Source organism: Bubalus kerabau, chromosome 4 (assembly GCF_029407905.1).
Source record: "Bubalus kerabau isolate K-KA32 ecotype Philippines breed swamp buffalo chromosome 4, PCC_UOA_SB_1v2, whole genome shotgun sequence".
Classification (NCBI taxonomy): Eukaryota; Metazoa; Chordata; class Mammalia; order Artiodactyla; family Bovidae; genus Bubalus; species Bubalus kerabau.
In genome coordinates, this window is record NC_073627.1 from 47,316,380 (window position 1) to 47,343,185 (window position 26,806).

Below are 26,806 nucleotides of genomic sequence, written 5' to 3' on the forward strand. Positions count from 1 at the left end.
TCTACTGGTGAGGCATCATTTAGGTACCCATGACATCATGTGAGGTTGGCTATTCATTTAGTCTTGGTTGGTTGGAGAGGCTGTGTCTGGCCTACTGCTATCTCTCTGACACTGACACAGGGCTTTGCACACAGTAGGTAGCTCATTAATGTGGGTGAATGAAAGCTCATACTTTGATAGGTACTTTCAGAGACTTCCCACCAATTTACATTCCAACATTTGCTGTATGAGTGTCTTTCTCCTCTCAATCCCATCCACATTGGATTTAAAATTAAAAAAAAAATCTTTATCACTTGCTAAGTAAAATATGGGGTCTCGTTGTCTTAATCTTTTTCTTCTTTGATTATAGTGACGTTGAACTTCATTCATATCTTAGTTAGCTATCACTAATGTATCTCCCCCTCTTCTTCCTTTCATCTTCCCCACCTTCTTTTGAAAGCCCTACTTTTGAAGGAACAGGCATCAACCCAGCGCTCTTGATACATTTCTCTTAGATGTCTTCACATTTCCAGGTACTCAATGAGGCTCATGACAAGGAATTGGGGGCTTGTTAATTATTTTAAAGTAACTGCATTAATAAGTTCAGCTCTTCATTAATTCCAAGGAAGCCATGACAGCGCTCAAGGTATTCATGAATTTCTCACTCAAATTTAGGGAGTTGTCGGTTGTCACTCAGCCTCTCTGACATTTCAGCTCAGACTGCCATTTTGTTTTCCTGTAATCCCATGCACATCTTATTACAGTTCAATTATGGTTTTTGAGGAAGCTTCATCTAAGGTATTAGCATCCAGTTAATTACAGAGAAGTGATGACAATGGAAGAAAAATGGATTTTATTTCCTATCATGACAACAGATTCCCTCCCACCCACCTACTGGTACAGGTGCATATTTTGTTGGCACAGACATCCTACCTGCTGCTCAAGGGGTCACAGAGAGAGAATCAAAGAACATTCTAGAACTGGAGAGTTCAGGAGATTCGATCCCTCACCTCCAGGGGAATGTCCAAACCCTCCTGGAAAGATGTTGCCCATTCTCTTCTGAAACATCTTCAGAAACCAAAGACTCACATCTACCTATAATCCATCATTTCATTGTCTTGTCGCTGACGAGCAAGAAGTTCTTTCTTTAATCAGAGTGAAGTCATAGCTGCTTTAATTTCTGCCACTTACTCATCTGTGACTTTGGAAAGCCCTCTGGCTTCTAGCTTTCTCATTTCTAGAATGATGGTCCTAGAGTAATGACTGTGTCAAGTCGTAATTCTAAAGTTCAAGATGTAAGCAAAGTGCTTCACGCATGAGGGTTGCTTTAAAAATGTTTCCCTTTCTGCAGGGCGTTTTGTTTCACTGTTGAGGGGAGATGAGAACCAGCACCGATTAAAGGTCTACCATCTAATGGGCTTCCCAGGTGGCACAGTGGTACAGAATCCACCTGTCAACGCAGGAGATGCAAGAGACACTCGGGTTTGATCCCTGGTTTGGGAAGATCACCTATGGGAGGAAATGGCAACCCACTCCAGTAATCTTGCCTGGAAAATTCCATGGACAGAGGAGCCTGGTGGGGTACAATCCATGAGGTAGAAAAGAGTTGGAACACAATGGAGCACATACAGACATCTAAATGGCACCTCATCTGGGGACTTTCCATATGTCATCGGCTTTAATAAGGTGATGTTCAGAAGGGTTTCATTCTCATTCAAGATACAGATGCAATGGTACACCCACTCTTCCCGCTGCCCGGTAGAGAATTCCTAGGCTGCACTAGGCATGGTGGGATTGGTCTAGGGGAAGCAGTAGCAGGAAACTGCAGGAGCCTATCCTCCCACTGAAGTGCCAAGAGGTCTTTACGAGATGCCTTACCCTGCAAGATCATGAATGCTAAATGCCCTGGTATTTCACAGATAGATGAGATTCTCTCCAGACTGAGACACCAGAGGAGGCTTCACAGAAGAGGCAGGTCTGAGTTTGGTCCCAAAGGATGAGATCACCTAGATAAACAGCAAAGCAAGAGGAAGGAAGAGAGAACAACAGAGGCAGAAAAGGAGGAGAGAGCAAGGAGGACTGAGCGAGGGGGCCCTGGAACAAGAGGTTTACTAGAGACGGTGGGAGAGAGACTGCTGGAAACGGCAGTTAGCCAATGGCTCATGGAGGATTTCCAATGTCAGGTCAAGGGGTCTGGATTTATAAATTATTCTGGAGACCTGGCCTCCCAAAGTAGTCATAGAGCATTGACCCTGGGGAGAGCCTCAGAGGAAAGAATAAAGCAGGATTCCCTGCAAACCACCCCTTTCCTGGTGAGTTACAACTCAGATGAGCATGGTCAAGGGTCTGAGCAGTCCTGCAGAAAAGAAAGACACAGAAGGTATTTATTTTTAACTTTTTCCCTGGGAAAAATTTCAATTTAAATAAGGTGTTGTAAAAATAAATTCTAAAGGAAATTAACCCTGAATATTCACTGGAAGGACTGATGCTGAAGCTGAAACTCCAATACTTTGGCCACCTGATGCAAACAGGTGACTCATTGGAAAAGACCTGATGCTGGGAAAGATTGAGGGCAGGAGGAGAAGGGGACGACAGAGGATGAGGTGGTTGGATGGCAAACTCTGGGAGATGGTGAAGGACAGGGAAGCCTGGCGTGCTGCATTCCGTGGGGTTGCAGAGTTAGACAAGACTTAGCGATTGACCGCTACCACCAAAAATGGAACCTAGCAGCCTGGTGATGGAAAATCTCCCTTCCTGGGCTGGTAGGAAATTTTGTCGTGCCCCTCCCCCAGCCCACCGTGGTGTTGGGGAGGAGGCGAGACCTTCAGAAGAAGAAATCACCTGCTGGAGACTGGGATGGCTGAGGTGCTTTTCCCCTGTAGCCCCTCCCAGCCTTTCTCTTCTCTGATTTCCAAGGACCTGTGGCTCAAAAAATCCTCTCCCACTGTTAACACACCTGGTCTACATGGTAACCCCGGGACAGGGTGATAGTTATCCCTACTGTGCTTGCATGCTCGGTCTCTCAGTCGTGTCTGACTCTTTGCAGCCCCATGGACTGTGGACTGTCAGGCTCCTCTGTCCATGGAATTCTCCAGGCAAGAATACTGGAGTGGGTTGCTGTTCCCTTCGTCAAGGGATCTTCCTGACCCAGGGACTGAACCTGGGTCTCCTGAATTTCAGGTGAATTCTTTACTGTCTGAGTCACCAGGGAAGCCCCTTAACTCCTCAACCAGGGATCAAAACCGCCTCTCCTGCATTGGAAGGTGACGTCTTAACCACAGCACGGCCAGGGTAGTCCCCTCTTTCTGGGTTTACATCACAGATTGACCTCTTCTGGCTACCAGGTCCTGATTCCCCTCCAAGCCACAAATGTCGGTCCCAATGAGTGCTAAGTCGCTCAGTCTTCAACTCTGTGAACCGTAGCCCGCCAGGCTCCTCAGTCCGTGGGGATTCTCCAGGCAAGAATACTGGAGTGGGTTGTCATTTCCTCCTCCAGGGGAATCTTCCCAACTTGGGAATTGAACCCACGTCTCTTACGTCTCCTGCCTTGGCAGACAAGTTCTTTACCACTAGTGCCAGGGGGTCCCCAGGGTGCCCCCTAATGGACACTCTGCATTAAGCTTCACCTCAAGGTCCACTTTCCCGAAACTAGGATGACCACGCATCCCAATTAGTCCAAGACATGGGACTTCCAGTGCTAAACCCAAGACAGTCCTGGGCACACCGGGGCCCTACAGCACATCCGGCCTCTGACAATGTGACCCTGTATATTCTTACACTTTCATGGTGATTGATAATTATTTTTTACTCTTTCAAAAATGGATGGAGGAACTTCCCTGGTGATCCACTGGTGAGGAATTCACCTGCCAATGCAGGGGACAGGGGTTCAATCCTTGGTCCAGGAAGATGTCACACGCCTTGGAACAACTATTAGATTTCTGTACCACAACTACCAAGCCTCAGCGACACAACTGGAGAGTCCATACACCACAATAAAAGATCCTGTATGAGGCGACTAAGACCTGAGGCAGCCAAATAAATAAATATTAAAAAAAAAAGGTGAGTGGAGAGGCAGGTACCATTTCCCTCTTAACTCTTCCCAACAATCTCACGACAATCTTGGGGAGGCAGGTATTATGATCTCGAAGGGAAATCAGGGCTCAGACAAGTTGAGTAACTTTCCCCAGGCTACACAGCCATGCAGTAGCCATCGGATTCAAACCCAGGCCTGATTAAGTCCGCTTGGGCTTTCCCCCCACAGCCCTCTTTTGTTTTAAAATGTGTCCCTTGGCTGTCTGTTCCAAACACATCTGTGGGTGGCTCTGAATGCAGAGAGGAGTGCTTACGGAATCTCAAACTAGCTCAGAACTTTTTTTGCAAAACAAAATCACACTCTTTTTTTTTTTAATTTTTTTCCAATTTCTTCCCCCCTCATGCAGGCCCTGTTCTAAGCATCTGAACTCTCCACTAATTACTGTCACATTAATTAAAAAATAAATCCTCTTTAATTTCATAACAGGTGGTTTGTGAGGCTGGAAGAGAAGTGAAAACTTGTGTGTAATTATTGTGTGTCTTATTTGCATTTCTAATTGCTCTGGAGGACACGGAAGGCCAAGCCTCCAGTCTCCTGGCTGTCTTTCACCTCCACTGGCTGTTGGCAGCCGTGGTTCTGTCTTTTCTCCAGGTACCACCTGTGAAGGTAGCGGCTCCCGCTGCAGTCCTGGGACTTCCCATCCACACGGGCAGCAGCAGGGCCCGCTCTGCCCCAGGTTTGCTGGGAAGGGTCTCTAATTCAGTAAGGACCCCCGTGCCCAGCCTCCAGTCTGGCGTTGGTTGGGCGCTCAGTGATGCTGGCTGAGCGGTTTCTAACCTAACCCTCAGCTTCCTGCCCCAAGCAGCAGGTGGGCACACTGAGGGCTGGCATCTCCAGTCTCCAAGGCAATGGCTCTTTTTTTTCCTTTAATTTCTTTTATTTGGTCCCACCAGATCCTAGTTGCGGCGTGCAGCATCCTTTCGTTGCGGCATGTGGGATCTAGTACCCCACCCAGGGATGGAAACCAGGCCCTTGGCATTGGGAGTGTGGAGTCTTAGCCACTGGGCCACCAGAGAAGTCTCCACCCATGCAGTGACTCTTGAAAGTGCCCCGAAGACATGTCTCTAGAAGTTGTCTATAAACTGAACTTCTGCAGACTGAATCCATTTCCCTTACTCATCTCTTCTTTTTAAGATTTATTTATGTATTTGACTGTGATGGGTCTTCATTGCTGCGAGAGGACTTCCTCTAGTTGTAGCAAGCAGGGCTACTCTTTGTGTGGGCTTCTCATTGTGGTGGCTTCTCTTGTTGCAAAGCATAGGCTCTAGGATACATGGGCTCAGCGGTTGTGGCTGACAGGCTTAGCTGCTCCACAGAATGTGGGATCTTCCTGGACCAGGGATTGAACCCGTGTCCTCTGCATTGCAAGGCAGATTCGCAATCACTGGACCACCGAGGAAACCCCCTTACTGACTTCTGACTCACTCTGGATACCTGCTTTTATTTTTCAGGGGCTTCCTAACACTTCAGATTGAAACTTCTTTGACCATTTCTGCCATCCCAAGTCTTCCTATAAAGGAGTTAGTGAGCCACACGATATTTACTTATATTATAAGCCCTTTTTAGTGAATGGCTCGATATGGTAGAAAGACTTTGGAGTCAGACCTACCAGGCTTTGCATCCTGGCTCAACCCCTTAGCAGTTGAGAGGCCCTGGAGAAGTCACTTAACCTCTCTGGGCCTCAGTATTTTATCTATAAAATGGACAGAATCATAACTTGGTGCACCATTTCACAGACTTTAGCTATAACATTGAAATTACCTGGGGAACTTTAGAAAATGACCAGTCCTTGGACTGTACTTAGGGCTGATTAAATCAGCTTGGGCACTGGGGTGGTGGCTTGAGCATTATATTTAAAGAACTCCATGGGTGATTCTATGAAACACTGGGAACAACTGTTTGGGCCCCTGAGGAAATACATGTTTCAATTCTTCCCCTTTCCTTTCAGGGGAATGCTTCCAGGTCACAGTGGGTCTGGGAGGAGCTGGGGGTCCTGGGAAGGTTACCGAGACAGAGATCTTCCCCGCAAAGGGCAGGACAGAGACCCAAGGTGGTGCTAGCTCACGAGGTGAGGCTTAGTCCAGGCACAAAGCCAGCCACTCCATCCTCTCCCTGGCCAATCAAAGTGAGAGGCTACGACTCCAGTGCTTTTTCCAACCCCAGGCAACTCAGGAATCCAGCCCATCAGCAGAGTCAGGGGCTACAACAATGAGAAGGCCAAGAATGACATCACTGAGGAAATGGCACCAATTTTACTTCGGGCCAGGCTTCATGGCTCATCTCTTTGGATCCTCATCACATCCCTGCAAGAGAGGTACCGTGATGCCCATTTTACAGATGAAAGAACTGAGCCTCTGCAGAGCTAAGTGACTGACTCTGTATTCTTTAAGTAGCCATTCAGTTCAGTTACTCAGTTGTGTCCAACTCTGAGACCCCATGGACTGCAGCACTCCAGGCTTCCCTGTCCTTCACCATCTCCTGGAGTTTGCTCAAACTCATGTCCATTGAGTTGGTAATGCCATCCAACCAACTCATCTGCTGTTACCCCCTCTCTTCTCCTCAAGTAGCAGAGCTAGGAGCAAGCTCAGTCTGCCTCATTCCAAAATTCTTCATCTTTCTCCTCCACATTAGATTTCCTTTCATCAGTACATGGCTTACTTCGTTTTTGCGGTTTCTTGGGTCAGATGTCCTGGAGGCACTCCTCTCTTTCCCTTACAGCCCACATGTAACCCACTGGGAAATCCCACTGGATCTACCTGTACAATCTGTCCAGAACCCAAGCATGTCACCACCTCCCTGCTGCCACGTTGGTCCAAGGACCACCAACTTTCACTTGGACAGTGGATGATCTCCCTGCCCTTCCCCTTCCCCATACTGCGTATTTGCAGCACAGTCCTTGGAGTCACTGATGAAGTGTTTCCTCCACATCGCCCTCTGCTGGTTGCCCTCTCACTCTGGGTCACCGTGTCTTGTGCTGCGCAGTGTAACTGATACCTCTGGTCTCTTCTCTGATCTCATCTACTGCTCCTCCCTTGTTTTCCCCTAAACTCTCCAAGCTTGCTACCACCTCCAGCTTCTGCACTTGTGGGTCCCTCTGCCTGGGATGTCCTTCCCCCAGGGTCCACTTTTGCTCCTTTCCCCTCTGCAAGATTTTGCTCAAATGCCACCCTGTTTAAAACTGAAACGAACCTGCTGGTGCACCCCATCATTTCTGCTCCTCTAGTTATCTCCGTGGTACTTATCGCCATCTGGTACACCACTCGTATAAACTTACTGATGTCTATTGTCTGCCTTTCAAGACTAGATTTTTGTTTGTTTGGTTCACTGCTCCATCTCAGGCGCCTAGAGCAATGCTTAGCACATAGGAGGTGTTAAGGAAGTACTTGAATGAATGAATCTAGCCATTGCCTCTTGCAAAAGGTGGGCGGCTTTCTGAGTCACGGCTAGTAAAAAGACTGGGGGTGGGGGTCATGTTAGGGAGGGCTGTGTCCCAGTGGTCTGCTGCATTTTTCCTCCTTGGTGTTGGATCCGGGGCGGGGGTGTGTACATGAATGTGAAGGACACGTGGTCCTACCCTACAGATCACCATGTTTAAGTTGTTCAGCACATTTGCTGTTCTGTCCTGTCCGTGGCTCTGAGCTCTACTCCTTGCTATGTTCTCTCAGCTCCTCCTCTTCTTTCTTTATGTCCTCACCTTGCCCTGTCCTCATCTTGCATCACCATCACCTCCAGAAATGATAGTTATCAGGGACCTCCCACATACCAGACACTATGCAAGCCCAGGAAATGCCCCTATGTCACTGAAATGTTACAACAACTCTCTAGCAAGATATTGTTGTTATAGATGAGGAAACTGAGGCTCAGAGAGTTAAGCAACTTGCCCATGGTCACCCAGCTAGAGAGTGATGAACACAACATTCGACCCAGGTAATCTGCCTCTCTTGCTCACTCTGTTTCTGCCTCAGGTACGCATGAACTTGAAGATTCAAGATCCCTTATTTTCTACTCCGCCCGAAGCCATCTTCTGTATACACGTCCCAAGGGCACCTTGCTTTGTCTGGAGCCGTGAGTCTAGGGCAGGCCTTCTCAGCCTTAGCACTGTCAGGCTGGATGTTTGGGGCTGGATAGTTCTGTGTTTTGGGAGGCTGTCTCCTGCATAGGAGCACGTGTAGCAGCATCTTTGTCTTCCACTCACTAAGTACCAGTGCACGCGTACTAAGTTGCTTTAATCGTCTTCGACTGTTTGCAATCCTGTGGACTGTAGCCTGCCGGGCTGCTCTGCCCATGGGATTCTCCAGGCAAGAATACTAGAGTGGGTTACCATGCCCTCCTCCAGGGGATCTTCTGACCCAGGGATCGAACTGGCGTCTCCTGCATTGCAGGTGGCTTCTTATTGCTGAGCCACTGGGGAAGCCCCAAGCACCAGTAGCTTCTCCATCTTCCCAAGTTGCAACAGCCATGACATGGCCAGGTATCTGTTGTGGGAGTAAAACCACGCTTGGCTGAGAAGCACTGTCTAAGGGCTGAGTGGTGAGGTGGATCAGGAGGCTTGTTAGCTGCCGGGTGGACGATTAGCTGCTGGCAGGACCATGGTCTGTGGATCAACACAAACTCCAAGGATCTGGCAAGCTCTGAATTCACCCAATAACAAAAGTCCTCTCTTGGTTCTTTTAGATGAAAGACAGGCATTGCTAAAGAAGTCCACTTTTACCTGTTACTGGACTTACTTCTCAGTGGTCTACCATGCACAGGATAGCTCAGCAGACTCGGAGCCTGATGGCCTGCATTCAAAACTGAATTCCACCACTTCTTAGCCATGTGTCCTGAGGGAAGTTGCTCCATCTCTTGGATCTTATTTGTAAGACGAAAACCAACCTTGTACCCTGAGATGAAGCCTGCAGAGGGCTTTGTGCAGGGACAAGCACATGCTGATAGAGAGCCGCCCATGTTATCTAGCGAGGTGCAGTGAGTTATTAAACAACAGCATTTAAGGTGAAAATGAGTGTGTCGTCAGAGTTTACCAAAGACTCCCATTTGGTGTTCTGTCCTCAAGTCCCAAGCCACATGAGTGGCACTGCCAAACTCTCATGTACTTGAACCCCTCCCAGAGTTAGAAAGCCCTGCGGAGATCAGGAGAGGGGGGCTGTTATCCTTGAGAACATTGGCAATACTCTCTTGAGCTGGTACTGCTTTCCAATTGCCACCAATCTTGCTTTTTAATTATAAATTACCATTAGTTCAGTTTCATCATGACCAATTTATTTGTTGTGGGTTGTTTGCTTAACAACAGTAATTTGGGCTTATGATTTTTCAATGGCTGAGCTTTATAGCACATGTGTAGGGCAGTTCAACGATGAATCATCTATTCCTCTTTCCTAAAGAAGATCCATCTCTAATGTTACCCCCGAATGGTCTGCAGTGAAATGCTTTCAGATGGAAAGTTCCATCTTTCCTGATGGAACTGAGAGCAGATGGGGCAGGAGGCTGTCGGTCCTTTAACCCTGCCTTAGTGGGCAAGAGTGCAAAAGGGCGAGAGAGGCTCTTCTAGATCCGATCTTCCCTCTTCCTCCGGTTTTATAGATGTGGAAATTGGTGCCCAGAGAGGTGAAGGGTCAGAGGTCATACATAATCACTAAAATTGAGTTCTCCTGATTATCTGTTTCAGGCTTCCTCCATGGAGGATGCTGAGTTCCCCCAAAAGTGGCTTGAAATGGACCAGCCTTGGGTTAGAACTTCCTCATGGGTCTTCCCATATGGTGGTCTGAGCAGATCTATGCCACACATTGGGCTTCCCTGATGGCTCAGCTGGTAAAGAATCTGCTTGCAATGCAGGAGGTGCAGGAGACTCAGGTTCAATCCCTGGGTTGAGAAGATCCCCTGGAGAAGGGAATGGCAACCCACTCCAGTATTCTTGTCTGGAGAATCCCATGGACAGAGGAGCCTGTCAGGCTACAGTTGATAGGGTGGCAGAGTTGGACATGGCTGAAGCGACCAAGCACACATATGCCGGGCATAAGGGCTGGGGCTCTGGAGGCAGACTGCTTTCTAGCTGTATCATTCAGACAAGTTACTTAATCTCCCTGGGGCTCAATTTCCTCAACTGTTTTATTTATTTATTTTTCATATTTATTTGTTTATTTGTCTGACTGTGTCTTAATTGGTGCATGTGGGATCTTTGATCTTTGTTGCAGCACATGGGTTCTTTTAGTTGTGGCACCTGGGATCTAGTTCCTTAGCCAGGAATCAAACCCAGGCCCCCTGCACTGGGAGCTTGGAGTCTTAGCCACTGGACCAACCAAGGAAGTCCCTCCTCAACTGTTACGTGAGGCTCATGACAGCACCAAACCGGACAATTCACACAGAAGGCTTAGCATAATGCCCTACACACAGAAGAAAAACGCTCCGTGGATCATGATTATTGCTAACATTTTTGGATGTCTAGAGCTGATGTTTCACTCCCACTGGAGCCTCTTATGAGAAAGAAAACATTGTATAGCTTTTAAGATGATCAAGTAACTTCATTTATATTATCTTATCTAATCCTCAAAATAACCCCAAAGCAAAGGTTGTTATCTCTGTCTTATAGATGGGAAAACTGAGCCTCAAAAATGCAATGCAGAGTCTTTACTCTGAACTCAAGTCCTGTGGCTTAACAACTAGAGCCCTCCCACCCCAACCCTGGCTTCAGGGTGACCTTGGCAGCTCCACGCTCAGGTCCTACTTTGACTTCCTTCTGCCTCACCAATGCTCTGCTCTGTCATGGGAATGCCAGAGCAGCTGTCTACACATGTCTAGGCCACTTGGAGATCGTTCTCCCTTCATTCTGCATGGATAGAGTCTCTCAACTAGACGAAGGTGACCTTAGCAGGAACAGCAGAAGCTGTCTGCTATTTCTGTAGAACACATCCGAGAGAGGGTGGCCAAGAGCAGAAAAACTCCAGTGATAGGTTCCATCTGCCTGACTGATGGGAAGATGGCTGGGATGGGGCCTGGGTGAGGAGGCTCTGATAGGTGCTGCACAGACTGCAAGCCTCCCATGGACTGTGAGCTGCGAACACAGCTCGTGGGTGGGGAATGGCTGTTGGGCATCTCTGCAGCCCTGGCCCTGGCTTGGCTAATGTGCACAGAAGGAGCAAATCTGGGGTGATGTCAGGAAACACTGCTCTGAAATCACAGCCAATAAAAAGGACATAAAGATGGGGGAGATGAAGCTATCAACAGCAGAGACCCAGTCTGGGGGATGCTTGTAGCTGGGTTTCAGCAGGAGTGAGGGGCTTCCCCAGATCTCATCACCAGCCTGGAATACAATTACCACCGGAGAAGTAGTAACATCTACTGTTAGGGGTGGAAGACCGGCAGCTGGTCACATGAACGTTCTAGCCTTCAGTGGAATGTGCTGCCATCCTCCGCCCACACTCGGAGACCCTCCCATGTTACCTCTGGTGGATCCCTTGCCAGATGTCATCTACCCACCAGCTACCACCAGGCACACAGCACCAACTGATTTCCATGCACCATCTTCCTCCCTCGCTCGTTCTTTCCTTCCTTTCCTCATTCAACCACTTATGCGTTTATCCAACATATATTTGTTGAATACCTACTAGATACTGGGTACCGCTCTAGGTATGGAATTACATAGCATCGCACAAACAGATGTGAGTGCATGGGATTCACGTCCTAGTGGGGATAAACAACAAGTAAGATATAGAACACATCAGATGATAAATGCCATGGGGAGAAAAGGACTATGAAAACATGCGAAGGCAGGGAAGGGGGACCCAAAAATGTCAGGGCTGGTCACAGTCTTAAGTAGATGCTTAGCACAGACTCACTGAGAAGGTCACATTTCTTACTTTGTTTTAAAGATTTTTTAATTAATATGTGGACCATTTAAAATATCTTTATTGAATTTGTTTTGTTTCTGTTTTATCTTTTGCTTTTTTTGCCACAAGGCATGTGGGATTTTAGCTCCCTGTCCAGGAATGGAACACACATCCCCTGCTTTAGAAGGTGAAGTCTTAACCACTAGACCCCAGGGAATTAAAGATTCAAAGGGGGATGAAGAACAGCCCATGTACACGCCTTGGGGAAAAGCGTAGAGGGAACAGCCTGGCAAAACCCTCTGGTAGGAGGATCCTTAGACCTTCAACTGCAGTTGACCTCACTTTCTAGGGGAGTAAACCAGGGCTCTGGGAGGCTGAGTGCCTTACTCAAGGTCACGTAAGTAGAATTGGTGGGCACATGCATCCTGGCCACAAAGCCTGCACCCTGTACCACTCCCCCACCTCTCTCTGGAGGCTGGCTTCCAAATTCCCAGCAGGCTTTTTTCTCACCTGGGCCTGGCCCAGGGCCAGTCTGAGCCCAGCACGTGTGTCTGGTCACCAGTCCCGTCATGTCTCCTCCCAGCCTGCCCGCCCGCCCTGGGCTCTGTGTTTGTAGCTGACATGAGCTCATCTCCCTTTTGGCAGGGTGGCAGTTTCCATATTTAGGCGACTCGGTAACCTTGCTAGGATTCTGATGAGCTGCTGTCTTCCAGGCTCTCCCCTTGATTCAGGGGCTCACTGAGGTCCTTCCAGTGGGACTTACCGCAGGGATGGTGGGTGGTGGGGGGGGGCAGGGGTGTAATTGGAGGGTAATTGGCAGAACTTCCTCCAGTCACTGACCCAACACCTTGTGGCCCAAATCTTAGCAGGGGTGGCAGTGACATTGGAGAGAGCTCATGAGCTTCTCCAAGAAAAGCTGTCCCAAACCATTAACACACATACACATGCACACAATCCCCCAACACCCACAGTGACACACCTAACTACACACACACACACACACACACACACAACTACACACCCAGCTGCACACACATACACACCTTCATTCAGTCAACGAATCATTCACTGAATAATGAATTATTGGAGATGCGATGAGATATTCCAAGCCTTGTGCAGGGTGTGGAAGGGTCAAGAATATACATGAAAAAGATAAAGGGTCCACTGATAAGCACATTCTAAATTCCTACAGTGGACACTGAGATACCCTGAGGGATGAAGGGTGCATGGACTCTGGACACAGTCCACACTGGACTGAATTCCAGGCTCCGAGTCCTGTGACAAGCTATTCAGTAATAATTGCTATAATTGATAGAGCATTTGCGCCAGGCACTTGTCTAATAGCTTTTCTGAATTCACTCAATTGCTTTAATCTTAAATTTTTTCATCTGGAAAGTGGGCATGAGAATTCCTTCCTCGTCAGGTTGTTGTAAGGATGAAATATTCTAAGAGTTGTAAAGTGACAGCATTTTGTTTGACCCCTAATAGGTGCTAATGAAACATTACTTCCTTTCCTTGCCTTCTCTGCTCTCAAGTAGCTCATAGTCTAGAGGGAGAAATGATCTAAGAATGTAGCCAATGAATGCGAAGTTGAAGGTCAAATTTCAAAGGGTAGGGACTTCCCTGGTGGTCCAGTGGCTACGACTTTGCATTCCCAAAGCAGGGGGTCTGGGGTTTCAATCCCTGGTCAGGGGACTAGATCTCAAATGCCAAAAATAAGAGTTCAAATGCCACAACTAAAGGTGGAAGATCCTGTGTGCTGCAGCTAAGATCTAGGGCAGCCAAATAAAATAATATTGTAAAATATTAAATTAAAAATATTTAATATTAAAAAATAGTTTCAAAGGACAGTGACCAAGTGCTGTGGGAGACTGTTAGCTGGGAAAATGAAGAAATGGTTGGCCCCTCCTTGTTTCTGGGGCCCTTGAAGCCTGTCCCCTCACCCCAACTGCAGGATCACTGAGGTCCTGGCACGCCACATGCCCTAAGACTGCTGAGTGAAATCAGGACCTGCTTCCCTAGGGCTTCAAGTAAGGCCCGCCCCTCCTGGCCTCATCTTTGCAGTGACTGGAAGGAGATGGGCTGAAGGAAATACAGTGAGATCTAAGACAGCCAGCAGAGCCCAGAGTTGGAGCAAACAGAACCCTGCTCTCCTGCACGAGGGGAGCAGAATGGCATAGCACAGAGCCAGCTCTGCAGAAAGCATCTTGACAACTCATCAGGGGATGTCAGATTCCACTAAAGCTTTAGAGATGACAGTGATTTGTTTGTTTCCTCCGAAGAGCTCAAGAAAGAGGAAGAATTTGACTTGCTCTGATGAAAAGAGCATCATTTGGTAACAGACTGGAATCACAGCATCACAGTATCTTACAGCTGAAGGGAGAGGAGTGCCTGTCTCCCAGGCAGGTTGTGGAGGACTAAGTGAGCCGATGCCTACAAAGATTCCCATGGAGTTAGGCACATAGTAGGTGCACACTGCCTGGTCACATGATCCAGCTCCAAGCGTCAGGCCGGCACGTGACACTTAACATGTCCCAAACACATTTGCCATCTGCATCTCCGCCTTCACCAGCCTCATGCCATTGAATCAGCCTCTCCTCCTTCCATCATTTCTCTTGGTTGCACCTCTGCACACAAGTGGCAAGTCAGCCATAACCGAAGCCTGAGAGGTAGATGGGACTCTTTAAAAAAAAAATTTTTTTTCAAATTTTATTTTTGGTTGCACTAGATCTTCGCTGCTGTGCATGGGCTTTCTCTAGTTGCCATGAGGTGGGGGTTACACTTGGGCATCTCACTGTGGTGGCTTCTCTGGGTGGAGAGTTCAAGCTCTAGGTGTGCGGGTTTCAGTACTTGCAGCCCGCGGGGGCCCCGTAGTTGCAGCTCACGGGCTCTAGAGCATGGGCTCAATAGTTGTGATTTAGCGGCTTAGTTGCCCTGTGGCATGTCGAATCTTCCTGGACCAGGGATCGAACTGGTGTCCCCTGCACTGGCAGGCAGATTCTAAACCACCGGACCACCAGGGAAGCTTGGGGACTCCTCTCTTGACCTCTGGAGTTACTTAGCAAGCTACAGGGCTTCTTCCCACAGTGGCTCCCAATTCTGCTTCTAGCTTCTGAGCACCACGACCATCGCCCTAGTTGAGTTCCTTGTAATTTCTCCCTGGACCATTGCCACAATCTCAACATTGTCCCCCATCTCCCACTTCTAGTTTTTGCATCTCTTCTCTCCAAACACTGCTACTTATGAAGCCAAATGGATTTTTCCAAAGGTAGCTCGGCTCTCACTCCTGGATTCAAAAATCTTAAATGTCTCCCTTCTGCGTTAGATACAAACTCCTCACTCTGGTGTTTAAGCTCTTACTCCATAGGGTTTTGGGCTGAGCTCTCACAGCCTTCTTTTGGCATCTCTCCTGGATAAATGCTGTGCTCTGCAAAACCAGATCATCTACCATTTCCCAAACAAGGATTTTCTGGCCCATTTGCCCACCTCCAAGCCCTCTGCCTGACACGTCTTCCTCAATCTCTATGTGTGCAAGTCCAACTCATCCTCTGGGGCCCTTTGAATGTCATTTCCTAGAGGAAGATGTCCTTCTCATCTCCAAGCAGATGTTATCACTATTTACCTATGAATAGCAGAACACGATGGCTCAGACCTCTCCTGAGACTCTTCCCCTGATGCAACCTGCATGATGGATGTTTGTAGACAGGTCCTATGTCCCATAAAGCACAGGGATGGAACTCAGTTCTTTTGAATCTGCTATAGTGCTGAGCAGGGCTGTCTACACTACAGACACAATGTGAGTGCCAGCTGGAAAATGAGATTTCCCATTGAGTGGGTGGGTCATCTGAATCCTTCTGCATCCTCCCTGGGTCAAGCTTGTGCTATCTACTGTTCAAAGAGGGAGACTTCCTGGAACCTGTAGGCTCTTGAACTGCTCAGTCTGTCTGTGCCTTGTACCTAGTCCTGTCTGACTCTTTGCGACCCCGTGGACTGTAGCCCATCAGGCTCCTCTGTCCATGGGATTTTCCAGGCAGAAATACTGGAGTGGGTTGCCATTTCCTTCTCTGGGGATCTTCCTGACCCAAGGATTGAATAGGTGTCTCCTGTGTCTCCTGCATTGGCAGGTGGATTTTACCACTGAGCCAGCTGGGAAGCCCTTGGTACTGATTAGCTGTTGTAGATGTTACCAAGTTGCCAAGCTCTGAGGACCTTGAGACCTTATCCTTTTTAATTCCCTCATTTCACAGAAGAAACTGAGGTGTAGAGAGCGGAAGTTACTTATCTAGGGTAAGGCTGGGCTGGGACTGGGATCTTAGCGACTTAGGTTGGAAGTATTTCTAGCTAAATGGACTGATTCATTCCTTTACTTATTCCTCTGTTCAACTTCCTTCACTGAGCATCAGATACCTGCCAGGTACTGCAGGAGGCCCTGAGGACTCAGAGATAAGAAAGAGTCCCTGCCCTGAAGGGACTCACAGTCTGGTTGGGTGGAAGGGATGGATATGGCAACAAGCAAGGAGAGAGGGGGTGATGGGAGTATAGAGGTGGGCCCCTCACCCAGCCTTGGCCAGTGGTAAAGACGGTGTCTTCCATCTTCAAAGATGGTGGTTCTGCAGCAACCACCCACTCCCAGCTCCCACCCCCACCCCCAGGGGATGATCAGCGTCTGCTGTGTCTCTCCCTTCCAAATCCTCTCCCACAGTCTGTGCTGCTGAGACAGTGTTTGATTGAAGCAATGAAATGGAGAAAGATGCTTTACATCACCCCAAGATCTGCTGTAAAGATTCAATTAGACAAGGCATATAAACCACTTAGCTTAGGGCCTTGCAGACAGCGAACCCTCATTCAAAGTTAACTATTATTATCACAAATAAGAAACCAGAGGCTCAGGGAGGTTACATAATGGACCCAGAATAACACAGCTAGTAAGCAGGGGAGCTGGGCTTTGAAGCCAAGCCTGTCTGCCTTCAAAGCTCTTCTCTTTCCAAAACGCCACCCAGACTTAGGGAATCCAAGTGTCTCTTGTGCTCCTCCAGCTGATGGAGATGATCCCAGGAAGCCCTGGGGTCAGAGAACCCGTGCTGTGTCCCAAGTGAGTGTCTTTTCACACACTCAGAAAGAAAGCTTCTGGACACCACTGAAGAAGAATAATACATAACAATATATGCAAAAGAATAATTTCTGCAGGCTTGAATGGGCCTCTTGGTGCCCTTTTGTACTAGGAAATGCACAAGACCCCCAAGATGAGTCAACCCACTTCAGAGCCAATCTTGTCCTGTGCTAGGAAGGCAATGGAGGAGAGAGAACTTTCTGGAAGCTAATAATATGGAACTGACAAAGAAGACCATACTCCCAGCAGCGCTGGAAACATGCACAGTCATTACGTGGTAATGTGGGAGCCCTTCCAAGAGGACCAAGTGTAGCCAAGACATACTTCTGGTAAATTCTTCCTCTAGTTTTATTTACCTAAAAAAATTTTGTTTCATAGAAATGACCGGCAGGGTGATTTAAATCTAATGGGGGAAATGGGTGAGCCAAATGGCAGGACCCTGATTTAGAAGACTCAGTACGCAGAAGTCTCGATAGCTGGAACCCATCGGAGGTTGCTTCTGTTATAAAAAGATTCATCTCTAAATTACCTACAAGTAGGAAATAGCTTCCCATTGTCATTTGAAAAGCAGAATACTATTTGACTAGGAGGTGGGGGAGCATAAGGTCGACAAAATTAAAGGCACAAGTAGGAAAAATCTATCAACTGAAAGGCCTTTAGGACAGCTCTCGAAATGCAGACAGGAGGGAAAGGGACCTCAGTCCTTTAAAACTTTGTTTTTGTAGCATTGCCTGTCTCCTGTCATGCAGGTTCCACCAAGGCAATTGTCTGCAAGTTTGCGTAGCTCTCACATACACATTACAAGAGGCCCTGTGTTTCCTGTACCCCCACCCCTCAAAAAACAAACACAAAAAACATCCAGGAACCCAACAGAAGAGCTTAAGAATTTCCTGCCTGCAAGAATTCAAAGATCTCACAGATCATAATGGACTCAAGATCAGATGGCTCAATCATCATACACCTTTCTATAATGTTGGTGTCAAATATTTACCCCACTTTCGCTGTGATGGGGAGCCCTCTGCTTCCTAAGGCAACCCATCCCACTCTGCACAGCCCTGACCAATTGGGAGTTGTTGGTGATGAGCCCAACACATGGAGCACCATCCACTTGATCTGGGTTTCTGGGTTTTCCCTCTTCTGCTCCACAGGACTTCAGACGTGTGACTTTATAGGTCCCAACCAACATACCCAAGAGTCAAGGCTAGCTCTGGCTCCATAAAGGCCAGCATTTAAATGCCCAGGAAGGCATCAAGTCTTTTAACACACAGGTATGGTTTGATGTATCATCTCTGAGCCCGAGGGGCAGCAAGATGGTGCCAGGATTTGAAAACCCCAAGTTTTTAATCTTATTCTGCTCCTGGTTCTTTCTAACAGCCAGTAAAAACGAACATCTTTTTTCCTACCTAGGAAATTTCACAGAAGCCATGGTTTGTGTTGCCTAGCACATTTCTGTCTCTAGTTCAAATGTCTTTGCAGGACTCCAGATCTGGAAGTCCCACTGCTTATTTCATATTGTGTTTCAGTGCTTTTAGAGGCTCTTCCAACTCAGTACATTCAATTCAGTAATGCCTTGAATAAGACAGAATTCTCAAATTTCAATCCTTATTATTATTATTATTTTTTTTTCCTGTTAACACATGGCTGGAAATTCAGAAGAAAAAAAATGCTTTGGAGCTTGTGTGCGACCTGGTTGTAGAAGACAGATGTCAGCCCAGTGGTTCAAAGCCCTGGCTTAGAGAAGGGCAGACCTGGCTTCTAAGTCACTTAGTAGCCGTGAGATCTTGGGCAAATGCCTTATTTTTCTCAAGTATCAGTTTTCTCATTGGGAAAATGGGGTGGGGGAGGGGAAGCATAACATCTTCCTTCCAGGGCGGTTGTGAGGCTTAAAGGAGAAAAGCTCAGCAAAGCTGGCAGCACCATGCCTAACACAAAATAAAGACATCATCTATGCTACTCTTTTTGCTCCCTCTTGGCCTCTGATGGCTAATTCCTGAGTCCCAGACAACCCGGTGATGAAACCGCTGACAGGCCAGCTGCTCCATTAGCCTGGTGCAACTACAGACTTTTGAGTCCCTCCCTTGCCTCGGGCGTCTGCTCTGGAGGCTTCAGGAAACCAGATGTGTTCCCCTCTGGGGACTCAGAAAATTTTGAAGGAAAATTGGCTGAAAGAATACAGGCAGACTTCTCAGGACCTACATATTTAGAAAAGCTCAACAAGTTCTGAAAATCAGATCCATGTGTCAATACATCCCTTCATACATTTGTCAAAAATTCACCATCATGTACTCTGGAAGAGGCACTGTCTCGGTGGGACCAAGATTCATGAGCTGGGCCCTGCTTTTGAGGTGCTCCTGTCTTAGTGGGGGTGTAAAGGGCTCGATGGCTTTGTGCCGCTGGGCAGTCAGTGGGACTCTCCACAGACAGTCTTCTTCTCCTCCCAGGCATGTGGTAGGGTAGGGCTGCACGCCCCTGCAGTGTGACTTTTGGTCACATGGAGATGAAGTCTGGATCCCTGAGTGACCTGCTGGGGAGCCACACTGGACACAAAACATGAGCCAGAAACCAGATTACATTGTGTTAAGCCACCAAGATTTGGGGGTTGTTTCTTACCAACCATAATCCAGCCCATTCTTCCTGATGCAGCCACCAAGCTCCATACCAACCCCAGTGTCTTTATCATAATGAACAAATTCTCCCCGCTGCCTAACTCCCCCACACCCACAGAAAATGGAGCTTCTGAATCTCCCTGGTGGTCCAGTTGTTAAGAATCCACCTGCCAATGCAGGCAACACAGGTTCAATCCCTGGTCCAGGAAGATCCCACATGCAGTGAGGTAACTAAGTGTGTGAGACAGCGCTACTGAAGCCTGCATTCCCTAGAGCCTGTGCTCTGCAACAAGAGAAGCCATAGCAATAAGAAGCCCATGCACCACAATGAGAGAGTAGTCCCTGCTCGCTGCAGCTAGAGAAAGCCTGTGCGAAGCCACGAAGACCCAGTGCAGCCCAAAATAAATAAATTAAAGAATTGTTTTAATTAAAAAGGAAATTTTACCAAAAATGAGCTTCCTTTATCAGAATTTAAAACCCTGAGCAATTAAGATGTTGTAAATTGAAGAGTTCTTTCCAATGAATAAAATTCCTCTTATTTCTAATGACTATGAGATGGCTTACATGAAGCTAAGTACTCCAGTGATTATAAAATCGCCACCATAGAACATCAACATTTCTTCTTTTACTGTTTAAGTGGCCTATTAAATTGATACTGATTAGGCATTTTTCTTTCTCAAATTCTTTCTCTCTTGACACTGATCTTTTGCATCATTTTTAACCCATGGTCTGATCTGGGCTGAAATGCTTTTTTCCTCCCGATCTGTTTAGGGGGCATTTCTAGGCACTTCTTCCAAGCTGCTGGCAAAAAGCAATTTCTGTGCATCTTTTAGGTCCCCCAATTTCCAAACACTGTCCTGAGTTAATGTCACTTTATTTTCAAAAGCACTCCTTTCCTCTTGACTGTTCCTAAGTGGTTTTGCCTCTGTACGACCATAGAGATAAAAGAATTCACAGATAGAAAGAAAAGGCCCTTCCCCTTCTTTTGAAACTAGAAAGCCTAGCCTTGTGGAGCCTGTGGCAGGCTGAAATGACTTCACGTGGCTCCCACATACAGAATGAGGAAGCACTACTATATTGAAGAAGCCGCCCTTTTGATCTATAAACGCTTTCTCATTAATTCATCAGGTCTGGTTGCTGTCACTGACCTGGCGTCTGCGGACTCCATTCTGTGCCCCCAGTCCGCACGCCACCCTCACCTCTTCCCCGGATGGCTCTCATTTGCTCCTGACTGGTCTTGGTCCTCTGCATCTTGCTTTTCCAATGAGCTCTCTATCTTGTAGCCAAGAGTCAGCTTTCTAAAATACAAATCTGCATTTTTCAATGCCTTGACTCAAAAGCCCTCCCCACTGTTTTCTGGAAAAAGCCCAATTTTGGCATCCCTGTATGATCCAGTCCCTGATCATGCCTCCAGCCTGTCTCTCTGACTCTCCTACTGTGTGCTGAGCAAGATGGGAGCCCCAGAAAGGTGCTGTATTCTTGCCTCCTGGCCTTCGCACAGGCTGTTTCCCCTTCCTAGAATGCCCTTTATCTCCCCTTCTCTAGCTAACATTCATTCATCCTTCAGATTTCTGTTTCTCCTCTGAGCTGTCTCCATTTTTAAGAAAATGTTTTTGGCCATGTGGTGTGCTGGATATTAATTCCTTGACTAGGGATTGAACCGGTGCCGCCTGCAGTGGAAGCATGGAGTCTTAACCACTGGACCGCTAGGGAGGTCCCTGAGAGGTCTCCATTTTTTAACTTTTCAGGTTGGCAGCCTGTGGGCTTTCCTCTAGTGCGGTCACAGTTTCCGCATCATGTTGAAACTGGTCACTTGTCGGTCTCCCCCATTAGATTATGAGCTCGTTGAGGGCAGGTTGTATATCTCCTTTCTCTACATACCTCCAGAGCCTGGTGCAGAGGGGGCTCAATAAGGATTTCTTGAATGTGGGTGACTGCTGCTGCTGCTAAGTCGCTTCAGTCGTGTCCGACTCTGTGAGACCCCATAGACGGCAGCCTGCCAGGCTCCCCCGTCCCTGGGATTCTCCAGGCAAGAACACTGGAGTGGGTTGAAAGTGAAAAGTGAAAGTGAAGTCGCTCAGTCGTGTCCGACTCCTAGCAACCCCATGGACTGCAGCCTACCAGGCTCCTCTGTCCATGGGATTTTCCAGGCAAGAGAACTAGAGTGGGGTGCCATTGCCTTCTCCGGAATGTGGGTGAAAGAACCTATTATTTCATTTGATCATGATGACCATTTAGGAGTGTAGGCAGAGCAAGACTTATCTCCAATTTCACAGGTGAGGGAACCGAGGCTTGGAGACACATGGCCTGCTCTGACTTGCTGTGATGCAGTATCATCCATCAGTTGATGGGTGGGTGGTGCTGGAAGTGGTGTGACTGGAGGAATCCATGTCTGGGAATCTGGTGATGGTGGAGGCCCGAGTCAGGGCTTAAGACCATTCTCTCACTCACTCATTCAGTGAACACATCCTGATCACCTACTGTGTATCAAGCATTGTGCTAGCCAGGACCCTGGCCTCAGAGTGGGCACAGCCCAGGCCTCTGCAGACTAGTCTAGTTTCCAACCTTATTCTATCACGAGAACCTGGTCAGAGCTGGGACCTTCCCTCCAGAAAAAGATGAACATAGGTGCATGCATGTGTGTGTGCACACACACACACGTTCTGTGTACATTTCAGGGTGTCTGAATTCCCCTGAAACTTACCTGTGGACCCTCGGTTAAGAGTCCCTAGTTTAGATGAGAAGACAAGATGGAAACAATTATGTGATATGAAACATGGGGCTGAGAAATTAGAAGTTCCACCCTTAACGGGACAAAGGAACTGGAGAAGACTGGGCATGTCACTCACTTGACATGAGTTTTACTGAGCACCTACTATGTGTCAGGAGCTGCGCTGAACACCAGGGACAGATGGTGAATAAGACCGTATAATCCCTATTCTCTGGCTCTTACAGTCCAGTTGACCAGGCGGTGGCATTTGAACTGAGCCTTAAGTTCAGGAAAGGAGATGGGGGAAGGCAGTCCAGGCAGAGTGAGACCAGTCTGAGATCTGGGAGGACAGGCAGACAGGCACCACCTCCTTCTCTGATGCTCCCCACCGACTAGAGGTGTGATGAGTTTTCAGCGCTCACTCTGGAAGATGACAGCCCAGCAGTGGAAAGCGCCATAGAGGGCTGGGAGACTGTGTGCGCGCATGCGCGCTTTGCGCACGCACAGACATGAACGAGCTGATCAGCTCCTTGTCACCATGGACCGCACTTCCCTCTGGCCTCCCAGCAGTAGCGCCCACAGCCCGCACCTGGGATTGCCATGCCCAAGACACCACCGAGGTTGCTTCCCTGATCTCGGCCCCGAACCCCGGGAGAGAGCTTTCTCTTATTTCTTTCCTCATCTTGGTAGAATTTCAAGTGCATGAGAAATGGAGGCTCACGGGCAGCTTGGATACAAATTGGTCCCTGCAGCCCAGCGCAGTCCGCAAAGCACCAGCGCCTTCGTGCGCAGCCAACCATGCAGGCGGCAGGGGACCCTAGCGTGCAGCTGTCAGCTCGGGTACCTCTTCTTCAGCCTCAGTGCTAGTTTTTCACCTGCAAGACCGGTCCGCTTTAATGGAAGGAAACCAGTTCCTGCCTTCCTTTTAGTTTCTTGGCACGTATAATGCCCCCGGTGATATTTTTGGCGGATGCGTAGCTGGCAGTTAGAGGACGTTTTGTAACTACCACAAAACAACCGTTAAGTACCAAAAAATAAAAAGAGTTTTTCTTTTTGGATCACGAAAGAATACAGACACGTCTGGCTTTGTAAAATTACTGTCAGTCAGTGGGCATATGGGTTCCTGAAAAGTTGGGCAGAAATCACAATATTGTGGAAAGCATCCTCGAAAAGCATCCCACTCTACCTGGCAAGCCGCGTACTCCTCCTTCGGATCCTGCCTAAATGGCTCCTTCTTTAGAAAGCCTTTTCTGGATCCCCTCCAGTGGAAAGAACAGATTTTTGTTGCATCTCTACCATGTGCCACTGAGCGACATTATATGTTATCGCAAACCATCCTCTCTACAACCCCAGAGATGGTAGCGGTGCTGTATTACAGGTGAAGAATCGAAGACTGCGAAGTGAAGAGGCTTGTACGGGTTTTCAAAGCTCATAGGTGATGCAGCCAGAGGCTGAAACCTGGACTGAACTAATGCTAAAACTCATACTGTGTTCAAACAGCTGCTGAGTTAGTTCTTCTGCTCGGAAGCTCCTTCCCTTCTGACTTTGACCATAAGTCACATCCACTTTAAGCATTTGTTGACGGGTTCTTTCTTTGCATTTGGTGGGTCTCTGATGCAGGTATCATCATCGCCTTCTTAGGGTCTAGTTTGCTTCTCCCATAGGAAGAATGCAGGGAGTATTTGTGGAATGAAAGTAGGAATTGGTGGGTATTCCCTGATGGTCCAGTGGTTAGGACTTGGCACTTTTACTGCCAGGGCCCAGGTTTGATCCCTGGTTGAGGAACTAAGATCCCACAAGCTGCGTGGTACAGCAAAAAGAAAAAAAAAAGTAGGAATTGATTATAGATTTCCTCAGAGATATCTAATCTGCAACAATTTTCAGTCTGTCTGTAACTCTTTCCTAGATTTCCTTGTTTGCCTCCCGTGGCTTTCTAGATAAATAATAAGGCCAGGCTCCTCTGTCGATGGAATTCTCCAGGCAAGAATACTGGAGTGGGTTGCCATTCCCTTCTCCAGGAGATCTCCCTGACCCAGGGATTGAACCTGTGTTTCCTGCACTGCAGGAGAATTCTTTACTGTCTGAGCTACCAGGGAAGCCCAAGTAATAAGGCCACCTCTGCTTTAAGAAGCCTAGCCTCCCCTCAAATTCTCCGAGGAGTAAACATATTCTGGAAAAGAATGGCCAGAAAACCATTGAAAGGTTGACTATAAGATCTTGACCTGAAATCCCCATTCACTGAAAACAGGACTTGGCCAACAATAGTTCTACTAATTTCCAACTTTCAGAAACATCACTTGAGACCACTGAGCAGTAGACCAACATACAAATGCCCTCAACATACAAATGCCCTTGCTTCTTCTCTTGTTCCCCCATCACCATCCTCGCTATTCAGTCTTGGTCCTCCATCTTGGTAGGCATTCTCCATATAGTGACTTTTTGCCATCGCCCAGGGTGGGAAGATGAAGCAAGAAGTTTAGGCAGAAGCAGGGATGCTTCTGATTGTCAGGCTTCAGCATCCAGCCCATCCCAAGCCTTTCAATGGATCTACTCACAATAATAACTGTGTTAGGAGTAATTGCCAATATTTATTGAGCACCTTTTATATGCCGGGCACTAAGTAGTTTCTGGGCTTTCCTGGTGGCTCAGACGGTAAAGAGACGCAGGTTCAATTCCTGAGTTGGGAAGATCCCCTGGAGAAGGGAATAGTACCCACTCCAGTATTCATGCCTGGAGAATTCCACAGACAGAGAAGACTGGCAGGCTAAAGTTCATGTGGTCGCAAAGAGACAGACATAAATGGAGTGACAGCATTCATGCAATCTCTGCAAACTTCATTTCATGAGTAAGGTAATGGAAGCTAAGCTGTTAGGAGATTTTGCCTTAGTCACAGAGCTACAAAAGGGTTGAGGTTGTATTTGAATCCAAGCAGGATATCTGACTCCAGAACTGCAAGCGTAACTACTTTGTATCAATGCTTTACCTTGGAGCATCCCAGCATCACCTATCCCCATCCAACCACCTCTTAGTCACCCAACTGTTTTGCCCAGTGTTCTTCGCCCTGGTCCTTATTTCAGCTTTACCTTTGGCACAGGCTGAGAAATGCTTTTCTGTTTGTCTTAGAGGCTCTCTTTCAGAATCTGGTTGTACTTTTGCTTGAGAACTACACACTGCGTTTCTGGATAACAGACCCCACCCCCAGCGCCATGTCTCCATCAGGAGACGGTGATCAGACTCCACCTGTCAAGGAAGCAAGATTCTCTGGCATGCAGCCAGTTTTCCTAACGAGGTGCACTTCTCTTGCAAAAGGTAGTTTGCTAGCTATATTGTTAGCCGCCAGAGCTCAGTGAAGTCCCCCGTCTATCCCAGGTCTCACAAAAGAGGGGTGGGGGAGCACTGTCTGAGTGACAGTGACCAGGTGGGAGGTGGGGAGCATTGCCCTGCATTCATTCCTGCCAGGTCCCTCCCCTCTGCTAGACCCTCTGTTCCCAGCACGCTCTGAACGAAGGCAGTACGTCTTGAAGAAATTCAACATCCCTTCCCGAGATCTGGTGCTGGCCAAATGGGCGGAGGGAATGGTTTCATTTGAAATCTCCCTTCATTCCCCCACCTCCCTCTCTGTCTACTGGTCCAGGAGTCACAAGTCTTTGGCAGTGATTTCAGGCTGGCTGATTTTTCATGGAAAATTTCTATTGGAAACCATGATGGGGAGGACTCATTCAGCTATTTGGGGGATCCTATGATGTTTAGAAACTGTGCTTCTTTTAAGTCTTTATTGAATTTGTTACAGTATTGCTTCTTTTTGTTTATGTTCTGGTTTTTGGGCTTGCAGCATGTGGAATCTTAATTCCTAGACCAGGAATGGAGCCCATGCCCTGAGCACTGGAAGGCCAAGTCTTAGCCAATGGACCGCTAGGAAAGCCCCTAGAAACCATGCTTCTTGAAGCCCCCAACTCTTGGCCAGAATCCCATCTCCAGACGACATCCCAGGCATATTTCCCAAGCCTTGTGTGGGGAGTTTTGTGACGTGACCAGCCTGCAGGCTCACATGGTCATGCGGCACCAGGGACCCTACCAGGCAAGTCTGATTGGCTAAATGCTCTGCTCCTTGTGGTCTCTGTGGGCAAACTGTGAGGTTGCCAGGGTGTGCCCTGTTTCATGTCTGGATATACTTTAGCAATGCAGAGCCTCTTTGGGGAGTTCTGGTTGACTGAGGAAAAAAGACAAATCCCTTTGTTGGCAAGCATCTGGCCAATTCATAGACTATTAGAAGTTGGAAGAGGCTTCACTGGGGCTCAGTGGTAAAGAATCCACCTGCTGATGCAGGAGACATGAGTTCGATCCCTGATCTGGGAAGATTCCACATGTTTCAGGGCAACTAAGCCCGAGTGCCACAAGTACTGAGCCTGAGCTCTAAACCCCGGGAGCCAAAACTGCTGAGCCCGTGTACCGCAACTCCTGAGCCCGCATGCCCTAGAGCCTGTG

General features: G+C 47.8%; 1 protein-coding gene and 1 non-coding gene across 2 annotated transcripts in view; one reads left to right on the forward strand and one right to left on the reverse strand.

Moving 5' to 3' along the window:
• The window catches only part of ASIC2 (acid sensing ion channel subunit 2), a 292,907-nt gene that overhangs the window by 136,545 nt on the left and 129,556 nt on the right, over window positions 1-26,806 (reverse strand). The gene's annotated exons all lie outside the window — the stretch shown is intronic.
• TRNAK-UUU (transfer RNA lysine (anticodon UUU)) lies at window positions 24,035-24,106 on the forward strand. Its single transcript has one exon. It is a non-coding gene; the product is annotated as a tRNA-Lys (tRNA).